This window comes from Hypanus sabinus, chromosome 5 (assembly GCF_030144855.1).
Source record: "Hypanus sabinus isolate sHypSab1 chromosome 5, sHypSab1.hap1, whole genome shotgun sequence".
NCBI classification, from domain to species: Eukaryota; Metazoa; Chordata; class Chondrichthyes; order Myliobatiformes; family Dasyatidae; genus Hypanus; species Hypanus sabinus.
In genome coordinates, this window is record NC_082710.1 from 144,484,004 (window position 1) to 144,509,003 (window position 25,000).

The window sequence follows — 25,000 nt, forward strand, 5'->3', positions numbered from 1 at the left end:
TATACTGATATGTTGAATTTATTTTAGTGATCTGCTGGTAAAGAGCAGTACTCAATTAACCAGTCACTACTAATAAGCAAGCAGACCTGACACCGTGTTAGTCATTGCTTTTTGTTTTAGTGGCTTGATTTTTGTATAGGCATTAAATACTCTGATCTCCAGTCCATTTAACAAACCAGGACAGATTGAGGAGTGTGGTTGTCCATTTGAAAGTGTCCGCTGTGTTTGGCACAGCTTGTAGATTGAAGGCTCTGCTTCCTGTTTTCTGTATATGGATGTTCACCTTCCATACACTCAGTGGCCACTTGATTAGCTATGCCTGTACACCTTCTTGTTAATGCAAATATCTAATCAGCCAATCACTTGGCAGACATGGCCAAGAGGTTTAGTTGTTGCTGAGATCAGACATCAGAATGGGGAAGAAATGTGATCTAAGTGATTTTGACCGTGGAATGATTGTTGGTGCCAGACGGGGTGGTTTGAGTATCTCAGAAAATACTGATCTCCTGGGATTTTCACACACAACTGTTTCTGGAGTTTACAGAGAATGGTGCAAAAACAAACATCCAGTGAGCAGCTGTTCTGTGGGTGAAACACCTTCTTGAAGTGGATGGGCTACAGCTGCAGAAGATCACACCACTATTAGGTTCCATTCTTATACTTAATAAAGTGGTAAATTGGAATGTAATGACAAGGCTTTCAGTGAGGTCGCAGGAAAGGAGATTTAATAGGACGGGAAGGGGTTCAATTTGGCTTGGAACTAAATAGAACCTTCTGTAAGGTTATATTGCCCCATGTCCTAAATATTGCTATTATTTGTACATCACTGACAGAGATCTGGTATAACCTGGAATGACTTAGAGCAGATAAAATTGAGCTTAATCTGACTTCCAATTCTGGTAGCATATGCACATAAAGTATCATGTGAGTAAGCTGAAGCTAATGGTCAAGTATTGTCAGTAACATATGGTTAATAATGCATTCCTTTTTCAAATTTGTTTCATGAGAGTAACGAGCTTTTTTTATGAAGTGAAATTTGTGTTTGTTTTTCGATTTTAGTTCCATGCCCAATTAATCAGTTAAGTTTATTTGGAAAAATACTGGAAGCACTCCACAGGTTAGACAGATTCTGAAGAAAGGGAACATTTATTGCTTTATATCAAACGTCATCAGATTGGAAACTATATATTTCTTCTCTGCACCCCCCACTCCCTCTCAGTGCACTCCTCTTCTGCCTTTTCTTCTTCCACTCCTTGCCCATGGGGTCCTGAACCCATGTTAAGTAGTTGAGACTGTTATGGGAGTACTTTCACCTGAAGGAATGTGGCAGTTGGATATATGGTTTCATTGTTACATGTCATCTAAATTCATTAAAGATGGACTATAAAGTTATCTTGAATTGTTCCGATGCTTACATATTCCAAATAAATAAGAGAAAATAGCCCTTGGTTATATCTTCACTTGATGTCAATATTTTAAACATTTCTGTGAAGTGCTTTGGGATAGTTGTTGTTTAAATGGTACATGTTTCAGCTCTTAATGGGCTGTTAAATGTTCTGTCCTTGTTTGTTTCTCCCTCGCCTGTGCCAGTATTTCTCCATCTGTCAATTTTTAATCTTAAACATTTGTATTAGATCATTTCATACTAGTCTATTGAAAGGAGACTTGGCCTTGTATAATTCTGCTGAGTCTGCTGCTGTGTGTTCTTAAAGTGCAGTGCCAACTACTGAATGTGATTTCTTAATGTTTAACTGTGGCTTGCTGCAATTTTATGGTACCCTGGCGAGACTACATCTCTAATACTGTGTCCAGGTCTGGTATCCTGACTTAAGGAACCAGTTAATTCACCTCCAAATGTTTACGATGCAGGTCATCAGGTCTCTGAAGATTTGCCAGCTTTCTGTTAAAAAAATAATTTCTCCAATGTAAATTTATTTTTACTTGCACTAAATCTTTGAGCTCCTCATTCAGTCTTTGTAGATCACCTCTGTTTCTAGGAATATTTTCTTTTTCTTTAATTTCTTAGCAATTTCCTTTTCCCCTAGTATAATTTTTCCTTTGGCTGTATAGGACACACATTTAACTATGGATGATCTTTTGGCTCTTTCACAGTTCTATAGAAATTTAGTTTTCTTTTTATTATTTTTTTTAACTGTTGTTTTCTTCCTCAGTAGACCTTGGACCACCTTTGCTGAATTCTCCAAATGTTCAAACTGACTAAATTCAGAGCCCAAAACAGTCCTTCCAGGTGAGACGACACTTCACCTGTGAGTCTGTTGGGTCATCAGCTGTATCCTGTATTCCCAAAGTAGCCTCCTGTATATCAGTGAGACCTGATGTAGATTGGGAGACTGCTTCGCCGAGCACCCACACTCCATCTGCCAGAAAAAGCGGGATCTCCACCCATTTCAATTCTACTTCCTATTCCCATTCTGACATGTCAGTCCATGGCTGCCTCTACTGCTATAAGGAGGCCACACTCAGGTTGGAGGAGCAACGCCTTGTGTTTCATCTGGGTAGCTGCCAAGCTGATGGGATGAACATTGATTTCTCAGATTTGTAACTGCACCCCCTCCCCTTCACCATTCCCTATTCCCATTTCCCCCTCATCTTTTTCCTTACCTGCCCATCAACCCCCTCCCCCCCCCCCAATCTGGTGCTTTTCCTCTTTCCCCTTCTTCGATGGTCTTCAACCCTCTTCTATCAGATTCCACTTCCTCCAGCCCTTTATCTCCTTCACCAATCAACTTCCCAGGTCTTTACTTCACCCCTCCCCCTCTCCCGGTTTCACCTATCACCTTGTGATTCTTCCACCCCTCCACCCCCCATATTCTTACTCTAATTTCTCATCTTTTTTTTCCAGTTCTGATGAAGGGTTTCAGCCTGAAGTGTCAATATTTTATTCTTTCCATAGATGCTGCTTGACCTGAGTTTCTCCAGCATTTTTGTATCTTCTTGGTTACATAATAGGCCTTTGAACTAATGCTCTTTTTTAACTTACATTAGCCATGGTTGGAGCACTTTTTCTGTTTTCTTTTTTTGTAGCTTAATGGATGTACATGTAAATAAATCAGAAGATAAGTCACCTCATCAGCATCAGCAGTACCACTGAGGAGGCAAGACATTTGATCAATAAGATAGCAATGAATGGAGCCATAAGTGAAGAAATAGCAAAGCCAGGCGGAAGAATGTATATAGATGCCAGACAAGCAAATGAACCACAGCTTGTTCTCTTTGCTCTCTTTTTAGTCATTTAATCCAATAGGTACATCTTACTGAAATTGTGTAACTACTGATTCTGGAGCCAGACTAGGCTTTTTCTTGTTCCTCTGAAGTCTTCACATAGAAAAGGGCATCAAAGTTCAAAATATTTTCTTCAAGACGAATGATGCATCTTAATGCTGGAGAAATCGTGTGTACAGCGTTCCTTGGGTGAATCTGACATTTTTTTTTAAAGCTGCACTTCATGAACAATGGGTTGTCTGTTGTTTTTATTCCTGATAAAATTACATAATAAAGCAGAAATGATTTTTGAGATGGAACTTTGGATTATTGTAAATTTTATTTTGAATATGTCAATGGAAGAGATGAGGAGGAAAGTTTTTAACTTTGTGGACACACAGGATACCTTACTCTGACAATTTCAATTGTAGGAATAGCTGAACTTTTAGCAGGAAGGATATAGTATCTGTACATTTCCTTGATACTCAACAAAATACAGGTGCACAGCCCTTTGTTCTGTTTTGTTCTATTTTTACTTTTGATAGGGGAAAAAGTAGACTACAAAAAGTATTTCAAAAAGTTTTGCCTTTTTCTTGGAAAAATCTCCGAACTATTGAAGATGCAAATCCACAAATGTACAAAATATGTACTTCCTATATTTAATAAATAATCATGGAATATTTTAAAATTATTCTTCAAGAAGAAACATTTAAATTTGGGATGCTATACAGAATTTTCTCTATCTAGCTCAGTGAGATTAAAATACTTTTCCAGTATTGGTCACCAAATTTCATGTATAGCATTTGCATTTTTAATTCTAAATCAAGAATTGAGAATTCGGAGCCAAACGTCTTGAAATGATTTTGCAATCATGGGAGTGGATTCAGACCACTCGGCTCCTTGAGTTTGGTCTGCCATTCAGTTTGATTATCATTAATCTACACCTACAATTCGATACTGTAGGGGGTATGACTTCTTTGGAAAAAAGGACGTATTTATATCACACCTTTTCCTGACCACAGGACGTCCTGACTCTTTTTACAGCCAATTAAATACTTCTGAACTTGAAGTTGTCAGAATACAAGATTTTCCAACAACGTGACATTAGCCTAATTTTCCACTTGTGCCACAAAGAAAAAATTGGACTTCAAAGGATTCATAAAAGTATGTATATTTTTAAATTTAACCCCCTGAGTTTTGCTGACCTCGACTATGTTGGGAGGGAGCTGATTGGCTTTAGTTTTCCTGGAACAGGGAAGGAGAGAAATGCGTTATGCATTTCCTAATTTTCATGTGGTGAATGTGGTTGGAAAATGCATGTGTGGAGACACTGGCTGATGACGAGGTCAGCTGTTGACAATCCCTCTGGCAGATTAAACAACTGAAAATTTTCACTTCAAGAATAGCAGCGAAATTAGCTATTTTGTAGTGAGGTGTTCAGAGACCTGTGGAATCCATGCATGATGGAACTTCATTGTGACTCTTCATCCTTTGTGAACTTTTAGTTCAGAAACTTCAAATCAGATTCAGTTTAATGTTATTCACTGATAACTCACTAACATTTATCACTGAAACCCATAATTACTATAAACAGATGCAATGCAACGCTTCCAACACCCAGGTACAACTTTTGTAGAAAGAAAAATGTGGATTTCTTATGTTCTGGGAGTACTTTCCATCCAATGACTTTTTGAAGTAGTCATTTCTGAGATTAAGAAGTGGGAAGTCAGCTCTCATAAGCAGCCTGCAGAGGCTACTTGAACAAACCAACATTGCTTAAGAGACTAAGCATGGGGCGGGGGGGAACGCAGGGGGAAGAGTTGGTCCTGTATGACCCACTATCCAATCCAAGCAACAAGATCCCAAAGACGAAGAATACATTCAATCTTTTATTAAGTAACTAACAAAATTAGTTTGAAGTAATTTTTAAAAACTGATGAAACTAAAGCTAGCGATATAACAAAATAGACAGTCTTAGCATATTAAATGTACTTAAACCAAGTATTCTGAAATGTATTCAAGAAAGTTCCAACGTATTTAAGCCTATTCAAGTGAATTTAAACTGAAACGTACAGAACAGTCAACAAAAAAGATATCACCCCAAGCTCACTCCCTTGACTCTACCCAAAATAGACTGACCCCCCCAAAGGCAAAGCATAACTAACCTCTTCACTTTTACCACTCCCCCGACCCATGTGACTACCATAATTAACATAAATGTGTAACACAGAATACAATACAGATCGAAAATTGATATATGACTCCAACATACCATGAAATAATGACTAGGCAATCTGCATAGTAATGTTGATTTAAGGATAAATATTTGAAATGTCACTAAACATAACATGATGTCATAGGGTTATTTTTTGTAATATATCTGAACTGGTCTTAGCCAAAGCACACCAACGATGCTGTATTCCCTCAGCCTTTAGATCGAGCTATGATCCACAACATTTTGACTCCTGAGATGAGGGTTTTCAACTAAGCAGATGAATTTTGGTGCTTTTTAATCCCTGTTTTCTGTTTTTTTTTGGCTTTCAGTGTAGCTTTGAGCAATAGTCTGTAATTATCTAATTTTCTAATTAGCAGAATGCTTAGTGATATGTGTAAGATAGAGAAGGATGATTTATGTTGGAAAAAGTTGTGCATTGTGTTTCACTTACATACTTGCTACTCTTTATAATAAAGTGGCTGACATACTGTGAAGAAATAATGTAATTGTAGCTTTTAATCTACAGTACAGATGTTTTCAGTTGAGCATCAGTGTGCTAATCCAAAACAGTGATAAAATGTATGGAGGAACAACTGTGCTACTTAGTGCAGTAATAATTTAGAAAGCGCTAAGTAAATCAAAGTACATTTAAACTTAATTTCTAATTGCAACTAAAAGAATATTTATGCTTGTAATGGTCAGAATGCCATGTGTCATGTATTAGATTTTTACAGTCATGTATTAGATTTAATAGTCTTGCCTGTGAATTAATAAAAATTAAAAATTTTATATTAGATGATTTGTAGTAAGACTTATGTTTTGGAGTGATTTTTGTTCTACAAATGAAAACACAGAAGAAAAGGAAAGTAATTTTTAGTGTGCTCCATGTGTGAGATGGTAAATAATTTTGTTTAGTTTCACCACCTACTGTCTGATAAATTAAAGAACTTGCTGAAATATTTGATTGTAAGAAAATTCACAGTAAACTGTGGAGTTATATAGTTTCCTTTTCTCATATCTTTCTACTACTACAACTAATGAATTTATGTGTGTGTGTCTCTTCAGGCAGTGCATTCTGATGCTAATATTCAATCTCAGTATATGGAATACCTATGTTAAATTTTCTCTTGACCTTCTGATCTCTGAGGAGAACAACCCCAGCTTCTGCACTCTCTCCATATCACAATGCCCCTCATTCCTCCTGACATTTCACTTTACAATAATATTGAAAGAGGTTATTAGAAGAATTAAAATATTCAGGTAAATCAGTACCTGCTTTTTCAGTGTAATGACTTTTGTCCTGCTATTTTCTGAAATACATTTTATTTTCTCTGCTTTGATAAACCAGCTAGCATAATCAACCCTGGGCATTCTGTCTTTTCTCCCCTCCCTCCTTCCATTTGAGCAGAAGACGTAAGAATCTGAAAGCACATACCACCAGCCGCAAGGCTATCAAGTGGTTCGTTCGTACAATACGATGGACTTTTGTCCCAATTTACTTTGTTATGGCTTTGTCTAGCTGCGCTGCACTTTCTCTGTGACTGTTACACTTCATTCTGTTATTGTTTCACTATGTACTACCCCAATGCACTGTTGTAATGAAATGATCTGTTTTTAGATGATATGTAAGACAAGTTTTTCACTGTACCTCAGTCTGTGGGACAATAAACCGCTTTTCTTGTAAATGGTTCTGGATTGCTGTTAAATAAAGCTAAACAAGAGCATAAAGTTCTCATGCACTGTAGAAGAGCAAACCTGAGATGTTCCCTGCTCAATTATATATACTGAGTTGCTTTGTGACTACTGATATACCTTTTCATTGCTTGTTTGATACCAGCCCTGCGAGCAGTGCCTGAGAATTCTCATAGGGAAACCCAGAAGTTTTTGTTGGTTTACAGGAGTGTTTTTGAACATTCATCTCCACGTTGTAATGGCTTTCAGCCAGAAAGCAAGGCTCAATTGTAATAAATGTGGGGAAACATATTCATAATGGTGCATGCACCAGTTAATTTGGAATGTAGTATTGATAAATTGGCAAGAATGGGGTGCAATTTTCTGATCATTAGTGAGTATATTGGAAAGCAGATTCACAGCTGAAAGCCAAAGAATGCTGTTCAAGGATTCTCTGAATGCAAAAGCAGGCTTATCACCTGGACTGCCTTGACAATCCACAAGAAATAATAAAAATACTAGTTCTTGCAGACAATTAAAAACATTTAAATGTATGTGTATATTTAAAGTTTAATTAAATGGAAAGGTAATTAACATTCCTCTACAGTTGGTTCCTTTGAAAAATTTTATCTTACTTGTAACTTGAAAAATGAGGCCATTTTGTGATTTATTTTTGTTGTCTCAGCCATGGGTCACTTTATAAGTATTCTTACTTTTGTGTTATATGATCCCCACCTGAATGCAAAATTGAACACAAAATCTGATATCCTGCTCCCACTGTTAGAGAGTGTAAATTTAAAGTTGCGGTCTTTCAAACAATACACAAGCTGTTGGCCTCCGTGTCTTCTTTTGGGGTGGATGTAAAACATCTCATGGCAATTTTAGAAGAGCAAGTGAATTCTTTCTCATGAGACCTTTTTTAATGCCTAGGGTAATGTTATAAAAAGTGATCTGTTCATTATGGAGTTTGGTGTGTAAACTGATTCATCTTTACATGCCCAAGGTTCCTAACTGTCAATACAGTTGTTACATTTCTTTCTGGAGGCTTTGAGCTTATCATTGACACTTCACCCTGTCCATCTAGGCGAATCTCTTCCATAACAGAGCTCGGAATAGTGTATCTGTTTCAGAAGCCTGGATGGCATTGTCTGTCTAAATGGCTTATTGTTTGTAACTGGGACCTCAATGCTGTAGACAATATCAGGGATGAGACAAGGGGTGCCTGAATGAATGGGTAGTTGTGGTTCTTGGACTGACATTTTGTTCACTTCCATTACTTAGATTTGTTCTTTAAGCCATTCTGAATGCTACTTCTCTAGCTTGAGCCACTTTGGACCAGGACTCATATATAGAATGGAAACAGATTCCTTGGCCCAATGCTGATCCATCCATGCTCTTCAAGATGCCTATCCAAACTAATACCATTTGCCAGTGGTTGGCGTATAACTTCCTAAACCTTTCCAATCCATGTATCTGTCCAATAGTCTTAAAGTTGTTGTTGTACCTGCCTCAGCCACTTCTTAAGGCAACACATTCCACAAAAATGCCAGCCTTTGTGTTTTTTTTTTAAAAAAAGTTGTCCCCTCAAGTTCCTCTTGGGAGTCAGTTTATTTTTTTAAGGCAACTGAGTATGTTCTTGAATCTTCTCCATTCTCTCCCTGGTAATTTCTACTCAAAACCAAACCTGGAATAGAGATTTTTTGGGAGTTTGGTATCGGGCCGTCTGAATGACGTGGCTTGCCTTACTCAGCCATGTGAGTATGCAGTGCTGGGAATGTTGGTTTGCTTATTTCTTCAGGAGAGATGGAGAATTTTTACTGTAGTTGAAATTCAAGTCATGGAATTATAAAGGAAGGCAGGGGTCACTGCTGCTCAGTAGATGATGAGTCCTGTGCTGGGTTTGAGGTCTTTATCTTCAGGTAGCCTTCTTTAGGCAGGCAAAGCCCATGCTGGCACTTTGAAGTTTGTGGTGGTTTTCATCATTGATGTCTCCTACATTTTGATGTTTACTACATTAGAACAATGGCTATACTTCAAAAATACTTCAGATTGCTTTGGAGTTACAGAGGTACCATACAAGTGCAGGTCCTTAGTCAAATATTAATTGTTGAATATGGTATTGCGGTTCATTCGCTGATACATGGTGTTAGCTTTGAATTGCAGGAACTTGCACAAATATTGTTGGTGCTGATTTTGCAGTGACTTTGTGAACATTTGAGATTTTACTGATTATGTAACACGACTTTGACATGACAGTTATATTCTTTTCTGTGTGTACTGTTGGAGGTTTTATAGTTTTAGACAAATCATTAATCCCTTTTTTTTTGTAAAAGCTGGATATCACAATAGAAATGATGGCGAGGCTGTAAAAGTGAAAACAAATGCTGGAAGAACTCAGCCAGCTGAGCAGCATTTACAAAAGGAGAAGCTAGTTAACTTTCTGGTTGACCCTCAGGACTGAGGGTGTTGGCGCACCTTGGAATTAAAGTAGAAGTTTTAATAATGCGAGCTATAATTTCTACTGATCACACAGGAAAATCTGCTTCTGTTTTTTATTTAGAAGATTATGGCGGGTATGACATGTTACTGAACAGAAACAAACTTTAAAAATGTACCATTGGAAGTTTTCTACCTGGTCGTATCATGGTCTGGTATGGCAATTTGAATATGAGAGAAGTGGGCTTTGTCCAATACATCATGGGAACATCCCTCCTATTCCAGCATATCCAGACTCTCTGATCTGCAATTTACTACTCCATTGCAAAGTCTCCAAGATGTGCCATTTCTCCTCTCTCCAATGGGAGTTCTGAGAGACCCTTTCTCACAGCACCCCCTTTGAAGTTTCTATTGTTCTCTGGCTCTTCGGCCTCATTCTTACCAAGATTCACTACTATAGCCTCGTATCCGTCCTCAGAGTCCTAATGCTTGGTCTGAACCCCAACTGTTAACAATTCCTCTGTCTCACTAATGCTGATCAGAGTTCCTCCAGATTCCAAGATCTAAAGTCTAATGCCTCCCTTTCAATTTCTAAAACCAATTTTGAATTTGATTTATAACTTCATCTCTGTGTTACTGACTGAGGATTCTTTTTTTTAATTAACTGAAGATTCACTTGGTTGATTGCTCTGTCCAGGAGATTAGGAACCATTTTATATAGTTGGCTAAGAAGAATTTCCAGTCCATGGAGGAATGTATTGTCATCCAAATCCAAGAGAACAAACCTCCAATCTGAATAACAACCCTCCACTATTACTGTTGTTCATTCACTTAGTGGCAAGTTTATTAGGTACAGGAATAGACCCCAGTGTGTTCTTCTGCTATTGTTGTTCATTCAGTGGTACTCTTCTGAACATTACTGTTGTAACACATGGTTATTCGACTTACTGTCACCTTCTGTAACATTGAATCAATTTTGCAAATCTGGTGAATGAGACAGAAAATATTGTCTGTGAATAAGTATATTAATCATTTATTTACAAACAGTAAAAATTTGACCATTCATGTTCCCAACGTTACAGGCAAAACAAAGCTGAATATTCAACAGACATTCATTCAACAAACGTATTTAGTTGTATGCTCTGTGCGAGCAGAGCATACCTTCTGAAATGGTCATGTGCACCACTTGCCTTAAACAAAGAAAGAGAGAAAGAACCTCCCACACATGCTCTCTATATACCCCATGATATTTGATACTGGACACCAGGCAGCTAATGGGAAAAGCAACTGCAGTTTCTAAACTAACCAAATGCAACAAAGTGACTTATGACAACAGAATAAACTATGCCTTCCCCAGGACACCTTCCTGTCAGCTTGAACTAGTTCTCCTTTGATCTCTCATTACCAAGTTCTTTCGCCCACAGAACTGTTACTTACTGCATTTTCTTTTGTTTTTCGCACCATTCTTTGTAAACTATGTGAAAGTCCTAATTTCTGAGATACTCAAATCACCCTGTCTGGCACAGTCATTCCACAGTTAAAATCACTTGGATTGGATTTCTTCCCCATTCTGATGTTTGGTCTGAACAACAACTGAACCTCTTGACAATGTCTTTTGTGCATTGAGTTACTGCCACATGATTGGCTGATTTACATTAACATTTACATTATCATTACATTATCATTAACATTACATTATCATTTACATTAACAAGCAGGTGTACCTAATAAAGTGGCCATGAGTGTAGGCTGCTGCCCATTCAGCTGGGTTTTATGACAAAGCCCAATTCTAAGTTTAAGTGGCATCTCCGCACTCTTTAACTGTAGCAGTATATTCTGCACCCTGTTATTGCTTTTCTCTTGTACTACCTTGAAGAACTGTAATTGTGAAATGATCATGCAAAAAAAGTTTTTCCGCTGTAACTTGGTACATGGGACAATAATAAACTAATTAAACTCATCTATCGTAATTGAGACCGCTGAGATTTTGTTTTTGTTTTGTTATCTCTTAGAAACATTATTACTTGTCTCTGCCGTTTGGGATGAGGCAGGAACCCAAGTGGTCATTGAGAGAACGTCCAACCTGCACACAGGCTGCACTCAAGTCGAGAATGAACCCTGGGGCTCTGGAGTTTGAAGTAGTTAGCACAATCGGTTGCACTGACTACTGTTATATATCATTGCAAGAAACTTGTGAATACCAGGAAGAAAACGATAGTATTGGACCAGTGTGGAATTTTAGTTTGTTTTGTCGATGGCTTAATTGTAGATAACTGGAATTAATTGTAGATAACTGGAATATTTGAATCTCTATGGATATCCTTCCACATAAACATCTGTGTAAAGTTCCAATTTAATGCTATAATTGCACCAAATTAATGTGCTTGTTAACATGCCCTCTGTATTGTTTCAAGCCACTTTCCCAGTGGGATCATTATTTAGAAACACTAATTGGGTTTAAGACCAGAACCAAATTAGTCCTTAGTGAGTCTTTGCTTGGGTGAGGATATGACAGAAAATGAGTTCTATTTTAAACAATATATGAAAAAACTGAAGAGTTCATTTTGTTTTTTTGTGTAACAAACTGGGTAAAGAAATCTCAAACTTTAAAGCCATTTAAGTCAATAAAAAAAAGTCTGAAATTGCAACTCTGTTTATGGTTGCAGAGATCCAGGTGAGTAGGGTGCCTGAATTTGGGCAGATGATGACTTCAAGCAATGAATGGCTTCGAATTGCCTGAAATTGGAATATGTGGTTGTGTTAATGGAGGCTGAAAGGAGAAGGAAACTGCATACTTAGTAGAAACTTTAAGAGCAGATGGTCTTTCTGAGCTATTCTTCAGGAAGTTTCAATTTTTCATTGCACTGTAACAATTGGAAGTGTTTCTGTAGACTATATTAACTGTGGAATGGAAGGTTTGTGGCTGGAAAGCTCTGTGAACTCTGCTTGAAAGCCAGTAACTCAAATTAAGGCACCTTAAATTTAAATATTCAAATATTCCAAAGTTATCTGCAATTAAACATAGACAGAACGAAGAAATTATGCGGCACCTTGACCATGACAAGGCTTCAGTCTGTCAGCCCTCTCAATTTTTACTGTGTTGTTCATGACACACAATCTAATTTTATGTAATGGTTTTAATTTAAAATATCTATGCTAGATTGACTTTTGAGTCAATTTTCCCTTCTGCTTCAAAAAAGGCCATCCCTTTGGACAAATTGTTTCTTACAAATTTATGATTACCGTAGATTCCGGACTACAGAGTGCACCTGATTAAAAGCCGCACGCTCTAATTTTAGAAAGAAAATCAATTTTGTACTTGTACAAGCCACACCGGATTTTAAGCCGCAGGTGTCCCACGTTGTAATATGAAATATTTACACAGAAAGATATTACACGTGAGGATTTTTTAACTTTTAATTAAATTCGTATGGTAACATAAACAAATATATATTGCAAATGCTTTTTTTCGAACAGTGCCTGTAACACAGCTACTTTTAAATATACATACGTATTGGTAACACACAAATTACATTGCGTATACTTTTTTACTGAACAGTGCACGAACAACATTCCAATATCTCCTAACGACTGGTAAAAAAAATATATACTGCAGCCTACCAGGAAACGTTATTGATCGCCTTCTTCATCTTCCTCCTGTGCACTAAAACCATCAAAGTCCTCTTCTTCAGTGTCCGAATTGAATAAAACCTCAGGATCTCGTCACTCACTTCAGTCTCTTCGTTGTCGCTCTCACTTGAGCGCACGCGGTCCTCTTCATCACGCAGCAGTCCAGCCTTTCGAAACCCGCTGGTGATGGTGAATGTTGTGACACAGCTCCACGCATTTAGGATCCACTGGCAGACTTGAGTTAAAGATGCTCTTCGCATGCATCCTGTTTTGGTAAAGGATTTCTCGCCGCTCGTCATCCAAGCCTCCCACTCAACGCGCAGCGCCACTTTAAATGCCCGGTTCACACTGATGTCCAGTGGCTGCAAATACTTCGTGGTGCCCCCAGGAATCACAGCTGGAATTGAGTTTGTACTCTTGATGGCAGCTTTCACTGAACTTTCATTGTCAGCCGCTTAAAAAATCACCATCAGTGGAAGCTTTAGTCCGGATGCTGTGCAACTCAGAACACAAGTAAACTGCATTCTCTCATGGCCACTTGTTTTCAGTGTGATGGACGAGTCACCTTTTTTATTAACAGTCCGAGTGAGAGGCAGGTCAAACGTCAAAGGTACTTCATCCATATTTATGATATCATCTGGCCCGATGGAATTCTCCGCTATCTTTGTTTGAGTGAATGTGCGAAAGTTAGCAAGTTGTTCCTCGTGGTCGGGAGGGAGCTACTGACACAGAGTCGTGCGTACCCTGACGGACAGGCCTTTTCGTCTCATAAATCTAAAACACCATGATGGCCCACCTCTAAAATCTTCGATTTTCATTTTGGTGGCGATTGCTTTAGCCTTCAGTCTGATCTGCACGGTGGAAACACCACGGCCGCCTGCTCTCTGTGTGTTAACCCAGTCTTCAAGAAAGTTTTCAAGTTCGGGCCATCTGCTATGATTACCTCTGAAAGCTTTTGTCGTCTTTTTGCATTGACTCAGTTCTTCACGCTGGCGTCTCCACCGTCTCACCATCGATTCATTTATGCCAAGATTATGTGCAGCAGCTCGATTTCCTTCTTCAACCGCCAGATTGATCGCCTTTAACTTAAAAGCTGCATCATATGCTTTTCTTCGAGTGTTTTCCATGTTGATGAGGGTGAGTACAAATGACTGATTTACAATAATTTAATTGTGAAAGTGCGCTTGATTTATCGTACAATTTCATTGGACCTCTGTGAACTACTCATCAATTTTATTGGTCTACTGTTACGAGGCAAAATGTTTTTGGCGGCATGAAAAAAAACATGCATTAGCCGCACCGTAGTATAGGCCACAGTGTTCAAAGCGTGGGAAAGAAGTAGCGGCTTATAGTCCGGAATTTACGGTAGTTAGCTAATATAAATATTTTCCTCGTTGGTTGAATAGCAACATTTTCAATTATATTCCATGCTTTATTTAGTTTTAAAGATAACAGATTTAAAAGAAATGAAACTCTTTCTGGAAAAGTAATCTTTAAAAGATCTGATGAAACTTTATTTTGGCTTTGGGGCCAGCAAGTTCTGTTGTGTTCTTTTTACGTACTGTGGGTTACTCATAAAGAAACCTATTCTGGAAGAACATAACTAGAACTTCTATTTAACAGCAAAGAGCAGCCATATTTTTAACCATATAAACTTCTCGATCATTCTTTCATTTCTGTGCATGCTCCGAACTCTGTCCAATCACGTTCTTACATGTGACACGTGATAACACTACATCTTCCTTTCCTTAAAAAGAAAAACAATTAGCAACATTAATCAAAACAAATGGATAATTTAACATGTCTCTATCAGTCTTTCTGGGGGTTTACGAACACGAGTAGACCTTCTAAGTGGTTCACACAGTTCTTGGGTTTCGTTGTTATTTTCATGTTTTGTCTGGTCTGTATTAGTTAACAGAAACTGAAGTTGGCGTTGGCTCTTTCTTGAGGTCTTTGTGATTTCTTCTTAACTCTGCTCCTTCTGTTTGTACCATATATGATCTGGGTTGTACTTCAAGTACTCTAGCTTTCTGTGCCCATGTGTTCATTTTGTCTTGTATCCTTACTTCATCTCCTTAGTGTAGTTCAGGTAATGGACGAGAACATCAGTCAAAGTATGATTTCTGCTCTGCTTTGTGTTCATCTTTCCATCTTTTCACTTGTTCACCTTCCTCTGTTCTCAGAAGGCTCTCATCTATTGGCAGATTGGATCTCAAACAGCATCCCATCAAGAGCTGGGCAGGTGAAAATCCACATTCAAGTGGAGTACTGCGCTAGGCTAACAAAGCTTTATAAAAATCACCTCCACTATCTTTTGCTTTGTGCATCGGTTTCTTGATAATTCCTACCGACTTCTCAACTAATCCATTGGACTGAGGGGAAAATGGACTTGATGTTGTATGAACAAAGTCCCATTCATGAGCAAAATGTCTCATGCATTCACCATTGAATTGTGGACCACTGTCTGTGAAAATTTCATCAGGTACACCATGTCTGCAAAAAACTGACTTCATGCATGTAATTACATTCTGTGCCGTTGTTCTGCTCAAACCACATACTTCAGGATATAATCTGTTACTAATAGATATTCTTTGTTGTCAGTGACAAAAAGATCAACGCTTACCTTCTGCTAAGGTCTCTGAGGACTAGGAAGTGGATGCAGTGGCTCCTTTGGGTTGCTAGGTTAGTATTTAAAGCATATTTGACAAGAAGACACCAATTCTGCAATTTCTTGATTCATCCTTGTCCAAAACATCACTTCCCGCTCTGCCTCAGAAGGCAGTGGAGGCCAATTCTCTGGATGCTTTCAAGAAAGAGTTAGATAGAGCTCTTAAAGATAGAGGAGTCAAGGGATATGGGGAGAAGGCAGGAACGGGGTACTGATTGTGGATGATCAGCCATGATCACATTGAATGGCGGTGCTGGCTCGAAGGGCCGAAGGGCCAACTCCTGCACCTATTGTCTATTCTCTTACACTTTTCAATACTGAGGTGGCCTTCATAAATTTTCCCAAGCATTTCTTTTTGGAGACTTTTAGGAATCACAATTCTGCTATCTTTGTACAATATCCCATCCACAACAGAAAGTTCTGATCTGTGGTTCCAATATTCTTGTACTTCTGAGGTACAGTCATGCCTATTATCTAGCCAATCATCCTTCACCACTTGTATTACCTGACTGAGAATTTTGTCCTTCTTTGTCTCAAGACGCAGCAGTTCCAACTTTTTGGGAGCAACAGGTACAGTTTCTGTGATCATATCAACAAATGCCTGAATAGCAACTGTGTCCCTGTAACTGTCTTTTGTTGTTGGATCCACAGCTCTGGAAAGTGTGTCCACCGTGTACATGAATTTTCCAGGTGTGTATGACACATTCAATGCATATCTTTGCAATTTGATCATCATTTGCTGAATTCGCAAAGGGCAGTCGCTTGAAGGTTAGTGAAACAATGCAATCAGAGCCTTATGATCCGTTTCAACATTAGTAGATTGCCCTGACACAAAATGATGAAATCTCTCACAAGCAAACATAATGTGGGCATACCTCATTTCTGGATCAGATAGTGAACGAGATGCATTTGCCACTGGTAGCCAGTCCTTATCATGTTTCTGGAGTAATACTACACCTACCCCTGTTCTTCAATAGATTTGACACCGTGGCCCTTGCCCATCCCCCACATGATTCATCTGTTGTCGGCCCCCAACCAACACACACTCCACTCTCCCCTCCTACCCCTCCTCACAGCCCTCCACCCTGCTCTCGTGACTGCACCCCTCCTTCACCTGAAACCACCACAGTGGGCTTCACAGCTGAACCGGTGAGAAGACAGCTGAAACGTCTCCACCCAAGCAAGGCTGCAGGCTCGGATGGTGTCAGCCCTAGGGTGCTCAAAGCCTGTGACCCCCAGCTATGTGGAGTTACTTCACCATGTCTTCAACCTGAGCCTGAGTCTCCAGAGGGTTCCTGTGCTGTGGAAGACGTCCTGCCTCGTTCCTGTACCGAAGATACCGCGCCCCAGTGGCTCCAATGACTACAGACTGGTGGCATTGACCTCCCACATTATGAAGACCCTGGAGAGACTTGTTCTAGAGCAGCTCTGGCCTATGGTTAGGCCACACTTAGACCCCCTCTAGTTCGCCTATCAGCCCTGACTAGGAGTTGAGGATGCCATCGTCTACCCACCGTGTCTGTGCCCACCTGGACAAGCCAGTGAGCACTGTGAGGGTCATGTTTTTTGACTTCTCCAGTGCATTCATCACCATCTGCCCTGCTCTGCTGGGTGAGAAGCTGACAGTGATACAGTTGGATGCTTCCCTGGTGTCATGGATTATTGATTACCTGACTGGCAGACCACAGTATGTGCGCTTGCAACACTGTGTGTCAAGAGTGGTCAGCAGCACTGGGGCTCCACAGGGGACTGTTCTGTCTCCCTTTCTCTTTACCATCTACACCTCAGACTTCAACTACAACACAGAGTCTTGCCATCTTCAGAAGTTTTCTGATGACTCTGCCATAGTTGGATGCATCAGCAGGGGAGATGAGGCTGAGTACAGGGCTACGGTGGGAAACTTTGTCATATGGTGCGAGCAGAATCATCTGCAGCTTAATGTGAAAAAGACTAAGGAGCTGGTGGTGGACCTGAGGAGGGCTAAGGCACCGGTGACCCCTGTTTCCATCCAAGGGGTCAGTGTGGACATAGTGCAGGATTACAAATACCTGGGGATACGAATGGACAATAAACTGGACTGGTCAAAGAACACTGAGGCTGTCTTCAAGAAGGGTCAGAGCCGTCTCTATTTCCTGAGGAGACTGAGGTTTTTAACATCTGCCGGACATTGCTGAGGATGTTCTACGAGTCTATGGTGGCCAGTGCTATCATGTTTGCTGTTGTGTGCTGGGGCAGCAGGCTGAGGGTAGCAGACACTAACAGAATCAAAAAACTCATTCGTAAGGCCAGTGATATTGTAGGGGTGGAACTGGACTCTCTGACGGTAGTGTCTGAAAAGAGGATGCTGTTCAAGTTGCATGCCATCTTGGACAATGACTCCGATCCACTCCATAATGTACTGGTTAGGCACAGGAGTACATTCAGCCAGAGACTCATTCCACTGAGATGTAACACTGAGCGGCATAGGAAGTCATTCCTACCTGTGGCCATCAAACTTTACAACTCCTCCCTCGGAGTGTCAGACACCCTGAGCCAATAGGCTGGTCCCGGACTTACTTCCACTTGGCATGATTAACTTATTATTATTTAATTATTTATGGTTTTATATTGCTATATTTCTTCACTATGTTTGGTTGGTGCAGCTGTAATAAAACCCAATTTCCCTCTGGGTCAATAAAGTATGTCTGTCTATCTGTCTAAGCCTGCCTGAGATGCATCACTTGAGACTTTGATGGGTCTCTCAGCATCATAGAATTTCAACACAGGTTCTTTTGTGAGCACTTTCTTGAGATTTTGCTATGCCTTCTCCTGTTCATGATTTCAGCTCCATTCGTTTCTCTTTTCTGTTAGCTGCCTCAATGGAGCAAGCTGTTCCGAAAGATTGGGTATGAATTTTCCCATGTAGTTGACCACTCCCATAAACCTTTGAACATCTTTTTTACATTGTGGTCTTGGCATGTTCTCAATAACAGAAACCTTCAATGGATCAGGACGCACACCCTCATCGCTGATGATGTCACCAACAAAGGTAAGTTCATTCACTCCTAGCTGACATTTTTCTTTATTCCACTTAAGGTTAGCCTTGCGTATTGCCTCTAAGATTTGTCTACGTCTGGCGTCATGCTCTTGTTTAGTTGATCCCCAAACAATAATATTGTCCGAGGAAGTATTTGTGCCTCAATGTGCTCATATAGCATATGAATAGTTTTATGGTACACTTCAGGAGCTGATGCAATTCCAAATGGAAGCCTAAGAAAACGGCATCTGGCAAAAGGAGTGGTAAATCTACACAACTTTGAACTCGGTTCATGTAGTTTTAAATTGCCAGAGTCTAGAGGATGCATCTAATTTACTAAAGTACTTTGCATTAGCAAACTGTGACATAATTTCTTCATGAATGGGCGATTTGAAATGCTCTCTTTTAATGACTTGATTCAAGTCTCTTCAATCTGAGCAATTCCTCAGTTTTCCATTTTTGTTATCAACAATGACATGCGAATTGACCCATTCAGTCAGTTCATCAATTTTTTTAATGTCTCCTAACCGTTCCATTCTATCTAGCTCTGTTTTCAGTTGATGACGTAATGCAAAAGGCACTTTTCTACATGATGTACTATGGGTAGTACTGTGTTGTCAATTTTAATTGTGCTCTCCTGGAAGGCAAACAAGCCCTTTGAACAAGTCTTCATACTCTTTCATTAAATCACTGTATTCTGACTCTGTGTCACTGTCTAGGACTAAGACTCTTTTCATCAAATTCAGTCTCTCACAGGCAGATAAACCCAGTATTGACTATATATTTTTTCGGCACCACCACAAATGAAAGTGTGTGCTCAATATTTTTGTGTGATACTTCTGCCACACATATTCCTTTAACTGGAATGTCTGCACTTGAATACCCAGTCACTTTTATATTTGTCTGATGTAACTTTGGTCTTGGCTTTAATGCATTAAACTCAGATTCTGCAAGAACATTTACTTGTGCTCCAGTATCCAATTTAAACAGAATAATGTTTTGGTTCACTTGCAATGGCATAGTCCAGTCATTCTTACTTTGTTTATTTTCACAAAGCACATCTATATGAAACTCCTCACGATCATTTGCAAACACTGCATTTACATGTTTTATTTCCTTTCTACTTCTGCAACAGCGTGAAAATTGATTACTCTTCCTGCAGTGTTTGCACATTTTTTCATACGCTGGAGACTTTTTAGGTCAGTGCTCCCACCCACAGCGATCACAAAATTTTTTCTTTCAAATGACGTTTTGCTCTCTGTCGGTTTCATTGTTGCTTCATTATTTTTTCTAATATGTTTGTGGTTATTAACAGCTTGTACGCTGCAGTTTTAAATAAAAAGCTCTTTAGCCTGCCACTTTACGGTTTACGAAGCTTTGCAGAGAATCAAAACCTTTTCCAAATTTATGTCTGGTTCTCTTAAGAGTCTTTCTTTCAGAGCATTATCCAGAATGCCTCAAACAATTCTGTCTTTATTGAGAGCTCTGCAAACTTGCATGTTTTGCTGCAGTTTCTCAATTCTGTAAAAGATTGATCAATTGTTTGACCAGCTCTCTGCTGACAGGTAAAGAATTTGTACCTTTCATACGTCACATTGCGCTTCGGTATACAAAATGCGTCAAATTGTCCATTATCGCTTTTAGATTCAAATTATCTCCATTCTCAAAAGTAAAATGGTTATATACTTCAATTGCGTCATCACCAATCACGTGGGGTAGAATGGCATTTTCAGATGTATTTTCTGTTCCGATCGCAGATAAATAAATTGCAAAACGCTGTTTAAATTTTTTTCCGATTTTCAGCTATGTTCCCAGTCAGCTGAAGTGTTTTCGGAAGTGTAAAGCTGTTAGCAAACACTAAAAAAAAGTTTGCACTTTTTTTTCCAACTATCTTCACTTCTCTCATATTAACAAAAAGTATTATTCTTCCAGACCGATTTCTGACAGCATGTTGTGTTCTTTATACATACCGTGGGTTACTCATAAAGAAACATATTCTGGAAGAACATAACTAGAACTTTTATTTAACAGCAAAGAACAACCACTTTTTTAACCGTACAAACTTGTCAATCATTCTTTCATTTCTGCGTATGCTCCGAACTCTGTCCAATCGCGTTCTTACATGTGAGATGTGATATCACCACAAGTTCAACTTGGCAAGCAAAAAAAAACTGCTGGCAGTTTGCATGATTCTGTTGTTGCTGGGCATGTCAGAGTTCAATTCCGACGTCCTCTGTAAGGAATTACACCCTCCCCATGAACATGTGGGTTTCCTCTGGGTGCTTCAGTTTCCTAACACAGTCCAAACACATATTGGTTACTAGGTTAATTGGGCATTGTAAATTATCCTGTGATTGGGCTCGGTTAAATAGCTGGGTTGCCAGGCGATTTAGCTCATTGGGATGGAAGGGCCTGTTCCGCATTGTATCTCAAAATTAAAAAAAAAACTCAGTGGATTAGGCAGCATCTGTGGATGGAAAAGAATAGTTTGATGTTTGGGGTCAAGACCATGTATCAGGACAGATGTGTACATCCTGATTCAGGGCTCCAACCTGAAACACTGGCCATTCCTTTCCATAAATGCTAATTAGCTGAGTTCTGCCAGCAGTTTGTTTTTTCACTCCACATTTCTAGCATACAATCCTGTGTTTCTGTGTTCAACTTTGTAAGTAATGCTAATTGAATTGAGAGAACGAATTGCATGTTATGAGGTCAACACAACAATACTTCCATTTGTTAGTTTGTCATTAATTATTTTAGCTCTATAATTGGTATTTAGTTCTTGCAACCAGCAGAGGAAAGAAGTGTTTTTCATTAGCATGGGTATTTAAAATTGCTTCATAACCAATTAACTACTTTTTGAAGTGTGGCCACTGTAATTGTGATGCGTGGCAGCCAATTTATTTACATCAAGGCCTTGCTAACAATGGTGAGGTAAATGACAGAATAACTTGTTTGTGTAAAAACGTGTTTAAACTGGAATGAGTGCAGAGAAGATTTATGAGTTGTTGCCAGGACTAGAGGGCCTGAGTTACATGGAGAGATTGACCTGGCTAGGTCTTTATTTCTTGGAATATGAGAGAATGACGGGCAACCTTACAAAAGTGTTTACAATTATGAGAAGCATAGATAAGATAGATGCAACGGTCATTTCCCCCAAGATTGTGGGGGGGGGGAGGTGGGGGGTGGGCGGTGTCCAAAAGTAGGTTGAGGGATATTAAATGACCCCACAAGAAATTGTGACTAAATAGGTGGACGCTGTGGTCAGCATAGACCAGATGGGCCAAAGGGCCTATATCTGTGCTATGTTGTATGTGTGATGTTCATTGAGGGCATTAGGAAGAACATCGGAGGAAACTGAGTTTGAAGCTTTGTCTGAAACATAGCATTTCCTCTCACCTTTCAGTTAAGATGGTGAACTAAATATACTAGACTGGTAACCTTAGGGTTTCACAGGACTGACGTTAAAGAACAGAAGATGTAGAATCCTAGCGAGTAGAGTTAACAAACTGCAAGGGTAAAAGGACCCTAAGTATGACCTCTGAACGGTAGCCAGGATGTAGGATATAAATTTCAATGGGGAAATGGAAAAGACATGTAATAAGAGCAATGTTATAATAGTCATGAGGGATTTCAATAGCCATGTAGATAGGGAACATCATGTAGGTGCTGGATCCTAAGAGTAGGAATTTGTAGAATGCCTATGAAACGGCTTTTTAGAGCAGCTTGTGGTGGAGCCCATTGGGGAAAGGCAATTCTGGATTAGGCATTGTGTAATGAACCAGATTTAATTAGGGAGTGTAAGATAAAGGAACCCTTGTGAGACTGATCATAATATGACAGAAATCACCCTGTATTTTGAGAGGGACAAGCTAAAGTCAGATGCATCAGTATTGCAGTGGAGTAAAGGGAGTTACAGAGGCTTGAGAGAGGAGTTGTCCAAAAAGGGGACACTAGCAGGAATGATAGCAGAGCACCAATGAGTGGAGCTTCTGGGGGTGATTCAGAAGGTGCAGGAGAGATGCACTCCAGAGATGAAGTATTCCAAAGGGAGGATGAGGTAACTGTGGGTGACAAGGGAAGTCAAAGACAGTATAAAGCAAAAAAGTGCACATATAATACAGTGTAACAATAATTAGTAGGAAGTTATAGGATTGGGAAGCTTTTAAAAACCAGCAGAAGGCAACTAAAATGGCATGAGAGAAAAGATGGAATATGAAGGTAAGCTGGAAAATTATGCTGGAGAGGTAGTAATAGGGGACAAAGAAATGACGATGAACTTAAATCTCTTGTGGCAGTCTTCACTGTGGAAGACACTAGCAGTATGCCAGAAATCTGAGAGTGTCAGCGGGCAGAAGTGAGTGTAGTTGCTATTAACATGGAGAAAGTGTATGGAAAGCTGAAAGGTGTGAAAGTAGGTAAGTCACCTGGACCAGGTGGACTATACCCCAGGGCTCTGAAAGAGGTAACTGAAGAGATTGTGAAGGCATTAGCAATGATCTTTCCAGAATCAATAGATTCTGAAGTGGTTCTGGCAGAGCAGAAAATTACAAATGTCATTTCACTCTTAAAGAAGGGAGGGAGACGAAACAAAGGAAATTATAGGCCAGTTAACCTGACTTCAGTGGTTGGATTCCATTATTAAGGATGAGGTTTCAGGGTACTTGCCAACGCATGATAAAATAGATCAAAGTCAGCATGTTTCCTTAAGGGGAAATCTTGCATGACAGATCTGTTGGAATTCTTTGAGGAAATAACAGGCAATATAGACTAAGTAAAGTCAGTGGATGCTATGTGCTTGGACTTTCAGAAGGCCTTTTTCAAGGTACCACAGATGAGGCTGCTTAACAAGATAAGAGCCCATGGTATTACAAGAGAGATACAAGCGTGGATAGAAGATTGGCTAATTGGCATGAGACAATGAGCCTATTCTAGTTGGCTGCTGGTGACAAGTAGTATTCCACAGTGGTTGGTACTGGGACCACTTCTTTTCATGTTATATGTCAATGATTTGGATGATGGAGTTGAATGCTTTGTGGCCAAGTTTGCAGATGATATGAAGAGTATTATGAGTCGTTTTGGGTCTCTTCTCTAAGAAAAGATATACTGGCATTGGAGATGGTCCAGAGGAGGTTCGTGAGAACGATTCTGGGAATGAAATGGTTGATGTATGAGGAGCTTTTGTACTTGTAGGAGTTTAGAAAAATGGGGGTGGGGGGGGAAATCTCATTAAAACCCATTGAATATTGATAGGCCTAGACAGAGTAGATATGGAGAGGGTGTTTTTTTTGTGGGCTTTCTTTTTTATACTATGGACCAAAGCCATTAAGTTAGAGGTCCATGGACTCCAGGTTGGGAATCCTGTTTGTGGATGAATCTAGGACCAGAATAGAGGGATGTCCATTTAGAACAGAGGTGAGAAGGAATTCCTTCAGGCAGAGGGTTGTGAATCTGGAATTCATTGCCACAGATGGCAGTGAAGGTTAAGTCATTGAGTATATTTAAAGTGGAGGTTGATAGTTTTTGGTTAGTCAGGATAATGGGGAGGATAAGCCTTTGATGGTTTGGTGAAATAGACATGATGGGCCGAGTGGCCTTATTCTGCTCCTATGTCTCATGGTCTTATCACCATGGAATATTGAAATAATTGTTCTGAGGTGAAGAGGTTGTTCAGAACAATCATCACCTAAAATCTCAATCACACACCTCATTCAACAACATAGAACTTTTCCTGTTTGAGTCGGTGGGTGTAAGGTCAAAGTTCACTCCAGTTGTTTGTTGCCTGGGTAAAGGCTGCAAAAGTGCACACTGTGGAGGAGGAGATGAGGTATCATTGAGAGCTGCTTCTCTATTTGACTATGCGTGTGCTGAATTTGTTGTCAGTTTCATAGAGCGACAAGAGGGAAAGATGACAGTTCTGTAATCATTGCAAACGCAGATTCCAAGCCCCATATGCTCTTGTATATGAAGTTGGGCGTGAGCCCATATCCTCTGACTCAGGGGGTGAGCTGCTCAGAATCGTGGCTGGCTCTGTTCCTTACACTCTTCACTGACTTTCTGTCATTTCCTGGCAAGGTTCCTACGTAAAATATATTCATTTTGAATGAAGTATATACAGTGACTGTATATAGCACTTGGAGAC

At 39.6% G+C, this 25,000-nt stretch overlaps 1 protein-coding gene across 2 annotated transcripts in view; it reads left to right on the forward strand.

The window, feature by feature from the left end:
* The window catches only part of pcca (propionyl-CoA carboxylase subunit alpha), a 463,897-nt gene that overhangs the window by 39,411 nt on the left and 399,486 nt on the right, over positions 1-25,000 (forward strand). The gene's annotated exons all lie outside the window — the stretch shown is intronic.